The sequence below is a fragment of the Leptopilina heterotoma genome, unplaced genomic scaffold, assembly GCF_015476425.1.
Source record: "Leptopilina heterotoma isolate Lh14 unplaced genomic scaffold, ASM1547642v1 Lhet_396, whole genome shotgun sequence".
NCBI lineage: Eukaryota > Metazoa > Arthropoda > Insecta > Hymenoptera > Figitidae > Leptopilina > Leptopilina heterotoma.
In genome coordinates, this window is record NW_025111061.1 from 767,331 (window position 1) to 777,320 (window position 9,990).

The following is a 9,990-nucleotide window of genomic DNA, read 5'->3' on the forward strand; positions in this document are numbered from 1 at the left end:
TAATAGTTTATTCTAATAATATATTAGATTTCAATTTATTAAAATAAGTTAATATTTTAGAACTATATGTTCTATGTCATAAAATTCGAGATTTATAATATCATTTTAAGGCATAAAAATACGAATTCTTCACACTGCTAATATGCAGATTAGATATAACTCTAAATTTCAGTTTTACAGATCTGTTCAAATCACACATCCGATTCCAGTGATAGTTTATGCCTAAATCTCATATATTAAATCTCTACTTTAGAGATTAATTTTTTTCCGTGTAAATTTTGAAAGCTCTCAAATGCTCATTTAAAAGACAATGGACTATGCCTTTTACTACAATTAGGAAATCTTCATTGTCGATTAAAATTATTGAATGAACAAAATAAAATTGTTCACCCAATTCCGACACATTTTGACACATCAAATTAAAATGTTTTGGGGTAAACACAACGTGCACATGTTGCCACGAGATGTTTGACTCGGTTAATTTCGGTACTGCTCGACTGAAATATTCGGCTAATAATATAATAATAATAATAATAATAATAATAATAATGTTTCTCTTTTCTAAAGAAAGCAGTTCCTTGAATGAGGAATTAAGACCAAGCAAGGGCCTGATCCGCAAAGAAGCGAGGCACAGGCTCATAGAAAGATGGCAAGAAAGATGGGATGGTGAGGAAAAAGGTCGATGGACTTATCGCCTTATCCCGGCACTCGCCACCTGGATAAATAGGAAACACGGTCAGGTTTCCTATTACTTGACTCAGGCGTTCACAGGTCACGGGTGTTTTAACTTGTACCTGTGTTGCTTTAAATTACGCGAGAACGAGGTGTGTGCATATTGCCAGTTCCCTGAGGACAACGCGGAGCACACCCTCTTCTCATGCAAGAAATGGGACTTGGAGAGGCGGGCCATGTTCGAAGGTGTAAACAGTCAAGTTACACCGGAGAACATGGTATCGCTGATGACCCAGTCGGAAGAGAATTGGCGGCAAGTCGAGAACTTCATAATCTCGGTTATGTCGAGGAAGGATCTCGACGGCCGCCAAAAAGCGTAATTTAAACAGCTTTTAATTTTGTTCGTTTGTTTTTTATTAATTTATTTTGTGATTTATTTGTCCTTATACATTTTTTAATTGTTTGTGTTTTTTATTCATCTTTGTACAGTTTTATGTTTTTTGAATTTTTTATACGCGTTTATTTTTTCTTTTTTTTATATATCCGTTTATAATTTTATCTTCTGACTTTTTACACTTAATTACACATTTGTTATTTTTGATTATTGTTGTGCTGTTAATTCCGCTTTATAGTGAAATAGTTTTAAATTTTTAACTATTAACGCAGGATAACCGCAGAGAAAAGCAGAAAGTCGCATTAGCGACAGAGTTGGAGCGCCACCCTCGAAGGCTAAAGTCTTACGACAGTTTCGAGGGAGGGTAAAGGGCTCCAGAAGAAGGGTTACGGGTTTTAGTGGGTCGGGCTGGTAGTAGGTCGCCAGTTTATTAAATTTACTATAATATATATTTTTTTTTCTTTTTTTATATTTCCTTTTGTTTTATCATACCAACCCCACATAACCTTGGAGTGCGGAATCCAAGGTATCTGTAGGCAGATTTCCCAAAAGTCCCTAAGCAAAAAAAAAAAAAAAATAATAATAATAATAATAATAATAATAATAATAATAATTCCACAACGAGCGACTCAAAGTGAAAAGAGGATTAAGCGAAAGGATGCTCCACAGCTTAATCCTGAGTCGCTAGTTGAAGCAAAAGGGGCGTCCTCAAGTAGTCCTAGTAAGACGTATGCCGATACCGTCTTGAAAGACGGAGCGGACATTGAGGATGACTTTAAGGTTGTTGGAGAAAGAAAGAAACGGGCTCCAGGAAGAAAGACCAAAGGCGAGAAAAAAGAGCTCACGAAGCCCCCTTCGAAACTCAGGTCCACGGAAGCTGTGAAGATCACGGCAAGAGACCCAAAGTTTTACGAGGGTATCTTGCCGCTGATAAAAGAAAAGGTTAAACCTGAAGATACAGGCACCGTTGTACAGAAAATCAGGAGAACTTTTAAACAGGAAGTTCTCCTGATAGTGAAAAAGGGTGGAGAGACCTTAAAATTTGCGAAAAGTCTGTCCTTGGCCCTGCATGGCAAGGCCGAGGTCATACCTCTTGTAAATAAGAGGTCTCTAGAAATCAGAGACCTGGATGAAGCCACTACAGAGAGTGAGGTGACTTCAGCATTAGAAGAAAAGCTGGGCAAGTCCGACCTGCCTATAGAGTGCAAATTACTGCCGCGCTACAAAGGAACTAAGGTTGCTCTAATCCGCTTGGCAGAAGCAGAAAGTGACATTCTGCTTAAACTTGGCCGAATCAAAATCGGCTGGATAAATGCTCAAATTCGCGAGCATGTTGAAGTAGCTAGGTGCCAAAAGTGCTTAGCCTATGGACACTCTACCCGAACCTGCAAAGGCCCCGACAGAAGTAAAAACTGTCGGAGATGCGGCGGAGAGGGACACCTCGCGAAGAGCTGTAAAGTGAAGCCGAAGTGCCTTACGTGCTTGGACCTGGGGAAGCCAGAGACGGATCACGATTCCGGAAAGAGAGCCTGCCCGGTTTACAGAGAAGAACTGCAAAAGATTAAAAGGGCAAATCCTTAAAATTTTTGCAGGTCAACCTGCATACAAGTAAGGATGTACAGTTGCTCCTAATGCAAACAGCAAGGGAAAATGAGGTCGATATCCTGTTCTGCAGTGAGCAGTATCAAGGAAGCGACCTCGCCCCTTGGTATCAGGATAAGGCAAAGAGAGCCGCCATAAAGCTGTGCAACCCAGAATTGCGGGTTGCAAGGTATCTGGAGACGAGCAGTGGATTCGTTTGGGTAGAGGCTGCGGGCATACGTATGTACAGCTGCTACTTCTCGCCAAACGATGCACTGACGGACTTCGAAGATGACATTCAGGAACTCGAGTCGAGCCTTAGAGAATCCAAGCTGGATGTACTCGTCACCGGGGATTTTAATGCTAAGTCGCCGGAGTGGGGCGAGTCAAGGCTCGATAAAAGAGGCAGAGTGATCGGAGAAATGGTCTCCAGGAGCAATTTAACGATTGTGAACCGGGGAAGGACATGGACGTTTAGGAGGGGTGCAATTGGATCGATCATTGATCTTACGATTGCATCATCTCCTCTATTCAGACGCATTAACGAATGGCGAGTCAGGAAATGGTGGAAGACAGGAAGCACCGTGTCGAAAACGCCTCTCCTGGAATGTGAAGAAAATCGATAAGGAGAAATTTGTCCGATCCCTGGAAGAATCCCGCCTCATTGAGGAATTGGGTTGGGTGCAGAGGCCAAATACCCTGGATGCAGAGGTACGAGCGGTGAGGAAAACCATCACCGCTGCCTGCGATGCATCTATGCCGCGTCGCAGGTGTACCGCTTCACGAAAAAGCTCGGTGCACTGGTGGTCGGATGCTCTGGCCTCCTTGCGGAAAGCGTGCTTCAAAGCTAGAAGGAATTATACCCGTTCTAAGGGAGATCCTTTGCTAAAGGAAGTATTTAAGGAGGCCAAGAAAAGCCTGAAAAAAGAGATTCAAGCGTCACAACGCCGTTGCTGGAAAGACCTAATTGATGATGTCGAGAAGGACCCATGGGGTCTGGCTTTTAAAATCGTTACTAAGAAATTAGGAACGAGGCAAAAGACCCCCGGCCTGGACAATCCCGATTGGGTCAGAAGGATTATAAAAGCTCTATTTCCTCCTGCAGAACCGTGGGTTAGGAAGGACTGGAGTACCTGCGAAGTCGGTGAGAAGGAACTCTTCACTCTTACAGAATTGAGAAATGCAGGTAGAAGATTGAAAACAGGCAAGGCGCCTGGAATCGATGGGATAAGTAACGAGATCCTAAAATTGGTTATCGACACTTCACCTCAGATTCTGCTCCGATGTTTCAATCTTTGCCTTGAGAAAGGAGAGTTCTTCCGCGACTGGAAGCGGCAGAGGCTAGTCCTCCTAAGAAAAGGCGAAAAACCTCTGGATAAAGTCTCGTCGTACAGGCCTATTTGCCTGTTAGATACGATGGGTAAACTTCTAGAGGATATGGTTCTGCAGAGAATGCAAACCCATTTGACCGGAGAGAATAGTCTATCCGATTACCAATTTGGTTTCCGCAAAGGCAGGTCCACGGTTGATGCCATTCAGGCAGTTGTGGACATAGCCAAAGCGGGAAAAAACAAATTGGGACCAAAGAAGAAGAAGGGCTTCTGCGCATTGGTGGCTATTGACATACGTAACGCGTTTAACTCCGCACGATGGAAAGATCTCATCCAGTCGATGATGGAGAAGAGAATACCGCCCTACTTGTTGCGGATAATGAATGATTATCTTAGCGACAGGTGGGTAATCTATGAGGGGGACAACTGGACTCTGAAGGAAGAGATGCAAAGTGGTGCCCCCCAAGGCTCGAGGGTGGGACCATTCGTGTGGAATGTATCCTATGATAACTTCCTGCGAATGGGTCTACCTGAAGGCGCGGTCATCATCGGCTTTGCGGACGATGCGTTGGTCGTGTGCTCAGCCGAAAGCGAGGAAGCCCTTGGGACATTGGTGAACGAATGTCTGCGGCGAGTTAAAAGCTGGTTGGATGCCAGAGGTCTTCAAATGGCCTTGGAAAAAACCGAAGCTCTGCTCGTCACAGACAGACGTGGTTATAGTTTCCCACGAATCGTGATAGACGAATTCGAGGTCAAGTGGAGTAAACATATTAAGTATTTAGGAGTGGAGCTCGATGGAAGGTTAAACTTCCATTACCATATAGCGACGGCCTTGAATAAGGCGATAAAGTGTGCGTCAGACTTGGCACGACTTATGCCAAACGTTCGCGGACCACGTGAAAGAAAAAGGAGACTGGTGGTTAGTGTTGCCCACGCTAAGATGTTTTACGCAGCAGCAGTGTGGGCTCCCTCACTTAAAACAAGAAGCAAAACCATTTGCGATAATATGCTGTCTGCGCAGAGATGTGTTACTACCCGTATCGTTTCTGCGTATAAGACGGTCTCGACGAGCGCTGTGCAAGTCCTTGCAAGTGTCCCGCCGGCAGATCTTATGGCAAGGGAAAGGGAGGAAGTATTTCTTCTTTTTAAAAGAAGAAATAATCCCGAGTACCCAGAAGAGAAAAGACCTAGCAAGGACTACATCCGCAAATACGCGAGAAACAGACTTATCGAGACATGGCAGGACAGATGGGATAGGGAGGAAAAGGGTAGATGGACCTATCGTCTGATTCCAACACTCACCACCTGGATAAACCGAAAACATGGAGAAGTCTCCTATTATTTGACTCAGGCGCTCACAGGTCACGGGTGTTTTAACTCGTACCTGTGTCGCTTTAAATTACGCGAGGACGAGGTGTGTGCATATTGCCAGTTCCCTGAGGACAACGCGGAGCACACCCTCTTCTCATGCAAGAAATGGGACTTGGAGAGGCGGGCCATGTTCGAAGGTGTAAACAGTCAAGTTACACCGGAGAACATGGTATCGCTGATGACCCAGTCAGCAGATAATTGGCGGAAAGTCGAGAACTTCATAATCTCGGTTATGTCGAGGAAGGATCTCGACGGCCGCCAAAAAGCGTAATTTAAACAGCTTTTAATTTGTTTATTTGTTTTTTATTAATTTATTTTGTGATTTATTTGTCCATATACATTTTTAATTGTGTGTGTTTTTTATTCATGTTTGTACAGTTTTGTTTTCAATATTTTATACGCGTTTATTTTTTCTTTTTTTTTATATATCCGTTTATAATTTTATCTTTTGACTTTTTAAACTTCTTAAAAAATTTTGTTTTTTATTGTTGTTGTGCTGTTAATTCCGCTTTTATATTGGAATGGTTTTAAATTTTTTGACTATTGACGCAGGAGAACAGCAGACACAGAACAAAGTCGCAGCAGCGATAGAGTTGGAGCGCCTCCCTCGAAGGCTAAAGTCTTACGACAGTTCCAAGGGAGGGTAAAGGGCTCCAAAAGAAGGGTTACGGGTTTTAGTGGGTCGGGCTGGTAGTAGGTCGCCAGTTAATTAAATTTCTTATAACATTTCTTTTTTTTATCTTTTTTTATATTCCCTTTTTTTTTCTTTCTTTCTTCTTATTTTACCAACCCCACATAACCTTGGAGTGCGGAATCCAAGGTATCTGTAGGCAGATTTCCCAAAAGTCCCTAAGCAAAAAAAAAAAAAAAAAAAAAAAAAAAATAATAATAATAATAATAATAATAATAATAATAATAATAATAATAATAATAATAATAATAATAATAATAATAATAATAATAATAATAATAATAATAATAATAATAATAATAATAATAATAATAATAATAATAATAATAATAATAATAATAATAATAATAATAATAATAATAATAATAATAATAATAATAATAGTAATACTTTTTACTATTGCATACTCTCCGTGTGTGGATGATCCTACATTGTTGGAGATAAATTTGTATTAATGGTGGGTACGTTTACTGAAATACTGATTATTTTTATTATTATTATTATTAGGGGAGTATCGTCGAGGTTGTCCCACTGTCTAGGGTAGGCCACTCGCGTTTTTTTGTCAAGTTCACTACACGGAGAGAGATTCTGTTTTAATATTTCGTATTATTATATTAGTATTTAGTAAAACCGATTGCAATTTGGGGAAATCATGTACATTTATGAATTAATATTACCATTTTTAAGAAAGTTTATAATCAAATTATTACTTTGTATTATTCTGAAGTAATAGAAATTGAAATAGTCAATAAGAAGTTGTAATATTATAAGTAAGAAAGTATGCAATAGTAAAAAGTATTACCAGATGATTATACTAAATACTATCGAAGAATTACATAAGTTGTTAATTTAGTTATGAATAGTATTATCGACTATAATAAAAATTATGACCAGCCTAGTAGCAGGCCATAGCAGGCTATGGGCTGACGTCAGGCTGACGTAGAGCGGTTACGAAGCTGTCCGAGATTAGCCGAATATTTCAGTCGAGCAGTTCCGAAATTATCCGAGTCAAACCTCGTGGCAACATGTGCACGTTGTGTTTACCCCAAAATATTTTAATTTGATGTGTCAAAATGTGTCGGAATTGGGTGAACAATTTTATTTTGTTCATTCAATAATTTTAATCGACAATGAAGATTTCCTAATTGTAGTAAAAGGCATAGTCCATTGTCTTTTAAATGAGCATTTGAGAGCATTCAAAATTTACACGGAAAAAAATTAATCTCTAAATTAGAGATTTAATATAAGATTTAGGCATAAACTATCACTGGAAGCGGATGTGTGATCTCTAAAACTGAAATTTAGAGTTATATCTAATCCGCATATATTATCAGTGTGAAGAATCCGTATTTTTATGCCTGAAAATGATATTAGAAATCTCAAATTTTATGATTTATCACAATTTAGAGTGAGAATTATTCAAAGAATGTATATTTTTCTTTTAGTATGAACTTATAAACAAATCCATTGACAATCATAAAAAATTGGACATTTTTTTAAAATATAAAATTAATACTTAACTAATTAAAATGGTTTAAATATTCTTTGACAATGATGAACTTAAAACGCAATGTAATTCACATCAGATAAGTTGTGAAATTAACAAATCTCTAAATCAGAGATGTGAATTTAATTGTGACTATAATGTCTATTTTAGACATACTTACATTCCATTGGATTTCAAATTAATATTATTTCAAGTTTAGATATTAATTTTTTTCCGTGTACGAAAATGAATTAGGACATTGGAAGGTATTTAAAAAAAATGATTTAAGATATGCTGCATTTTCTTATGCCAATAAATTAAATGATGGGTTTTTTTATATAACGAAAAATTGGATATAATTTCAATAGAAATCATTTTCCAGAAACAAACAATTTTAAAAACAGTATTATGATAAACATTTCTGAATAAAATTTTGACCCAGCATACAAAAGTATGTATTTATAATGTAAAATAAATTAAGAACTTTTTTAAACAAAATATGGAGAAAATATCACTTTCTCACAAGTTCAGAAAATTTCTCGAGTTTAGTATATAAGGAAGTTGAGAACTGTATCTCCCAATGTACAGCGTGCGTGCGTTATTGCGTTTATTTGTATTTAAGTTAAGTTTATATGTATGCGTTTATAGGTTTTAACATAGATCTCCGAAATTGTATATAGTTTGTGTTTGTATAGTATGATGTATAGTATGATGCTTGCGTTAGCTCATTGGTGTGTGTGCGAAATACTTTCGAAACGATAATTCTATCCTCCTCCTTCCTACGTCTTTTTATTTCCTGTCCTTTTCGACTCACTCATAATTTTTAGTATTGACTATATTAAAGATTGAAATATGTATTTTATTCTAAAATTTAAAAGAACTATTTCAATTTTTCTTATTCTTTCGATACTTTCACGGACTGCGATTTTAATATAGTCATTTTTAAAAATTATAATTCTTTTATTAAATTGTATTACAATTTTATTAATTTTTGTAAAATATATCAAGGGCTGCCTACTAATATGCACAATATTAATTTTTAATATAAAACACGATTTCCCTAAATTGAAAAAGAATATATTAAATTCTATTGCCAATTTTAACAAATATTAATACAAAATCTCTCTCCGTGTAGCGCCACCTACGCGCATACTTGTCGAAGCTTGTCTTAGTGAAACCTAACTTTTTGTTTAATTACATTTTCGGAGAATCGAAAATTGTGTTTTCTGTGCTGCGCCTAGACGCGCTCGACCAAGGGACACAGAAAAAAATGCGAATGGTAAAAACAACTACATTTGTGTAGTTAGAAAAAAAGTAGTTAAAACTACCATATTCAGCAGCATTTTAACTACACTTCCTTAGTTAGTGGAACCAAAATGAAGTAGTTGGTTTTATGTAGTTAATATAACTACTTTACGTAGTTGAAATAACTAACAGATGCTTGTAAATGGCTCAACTATACTGTAGTAGTAAAAACTATTGTTAAAAATAGTTAATTTTACTATTGTGGTAGCAAAAATAACTATTTTGTATTAGTTGCAAACAAAATGAGACTTACTGTTTTTATATAGTAAATACAACCTCTGAAAGTTGTTACTTTTATGATTTATGTAGTTAAAACAACTATTTCTTACTAGTTGCAGAGAAAGAAAGAAATTTACTGTTTTCATATAGTAAAATCAATTGTTGAAAATAGTTATTTTTACTATTTATGCAGTTGAAAAGATCATTTTTTCTACAGAGAAAAAACGTGAGTGGTTAAAACATCCACATATGTGCAGTTAAAAAAATATAGTTAAAACTACCATATTCAGCAGCATTTTAACTAAACTTCCATAGTTAGTAGAACTAAAATTGAATAGTAGGTTTTATGTAGTTAAAATTACTACTACACGTTATGATTGTGAATAACTCAACAATAGTGCAGTAGTTAAAAGTACTGTTAAAAATAGTTATTTTCGGAATTTCTGTAGTAGAAATATCCATTTCTTGCTATTTGCAAAATAAATTAAAATTTACTGTTCCAAAGAGTAAGAACAACCGCTGGAATTTGTTATTTTTGTGTTTAATGTAGTTAAAAGAACCAATTCTTACTAGGTTTTAATAATTTATCTCTATTGTGGTAAGAAACATTTATTTTTATAACTACAAAAGTCATAAAAGTAACAATTTTTACACAGTAAAAACAAAGTCTTAAATTTAATGGTGGCTAGTTTTAATTTTTGACTTATCTTAAGCTATCAACTTTATTTAATCATAAAAACTAACTGACAATTAAAGTTAGTTGTACTCTTACTTAAATAAAACTCAGTTTGTAATTTATTTGTAATACACCGGACTTAATTTCAGATCCAATGGTATTAATAAAAAGTTGGATGAAATTAACTTCTAATAAGGTACGCTAACAGCTGACTGTAAGTCTGGCGAGGCTGAAAAAGTTGATTGTGACGTCACAAGGGACGCA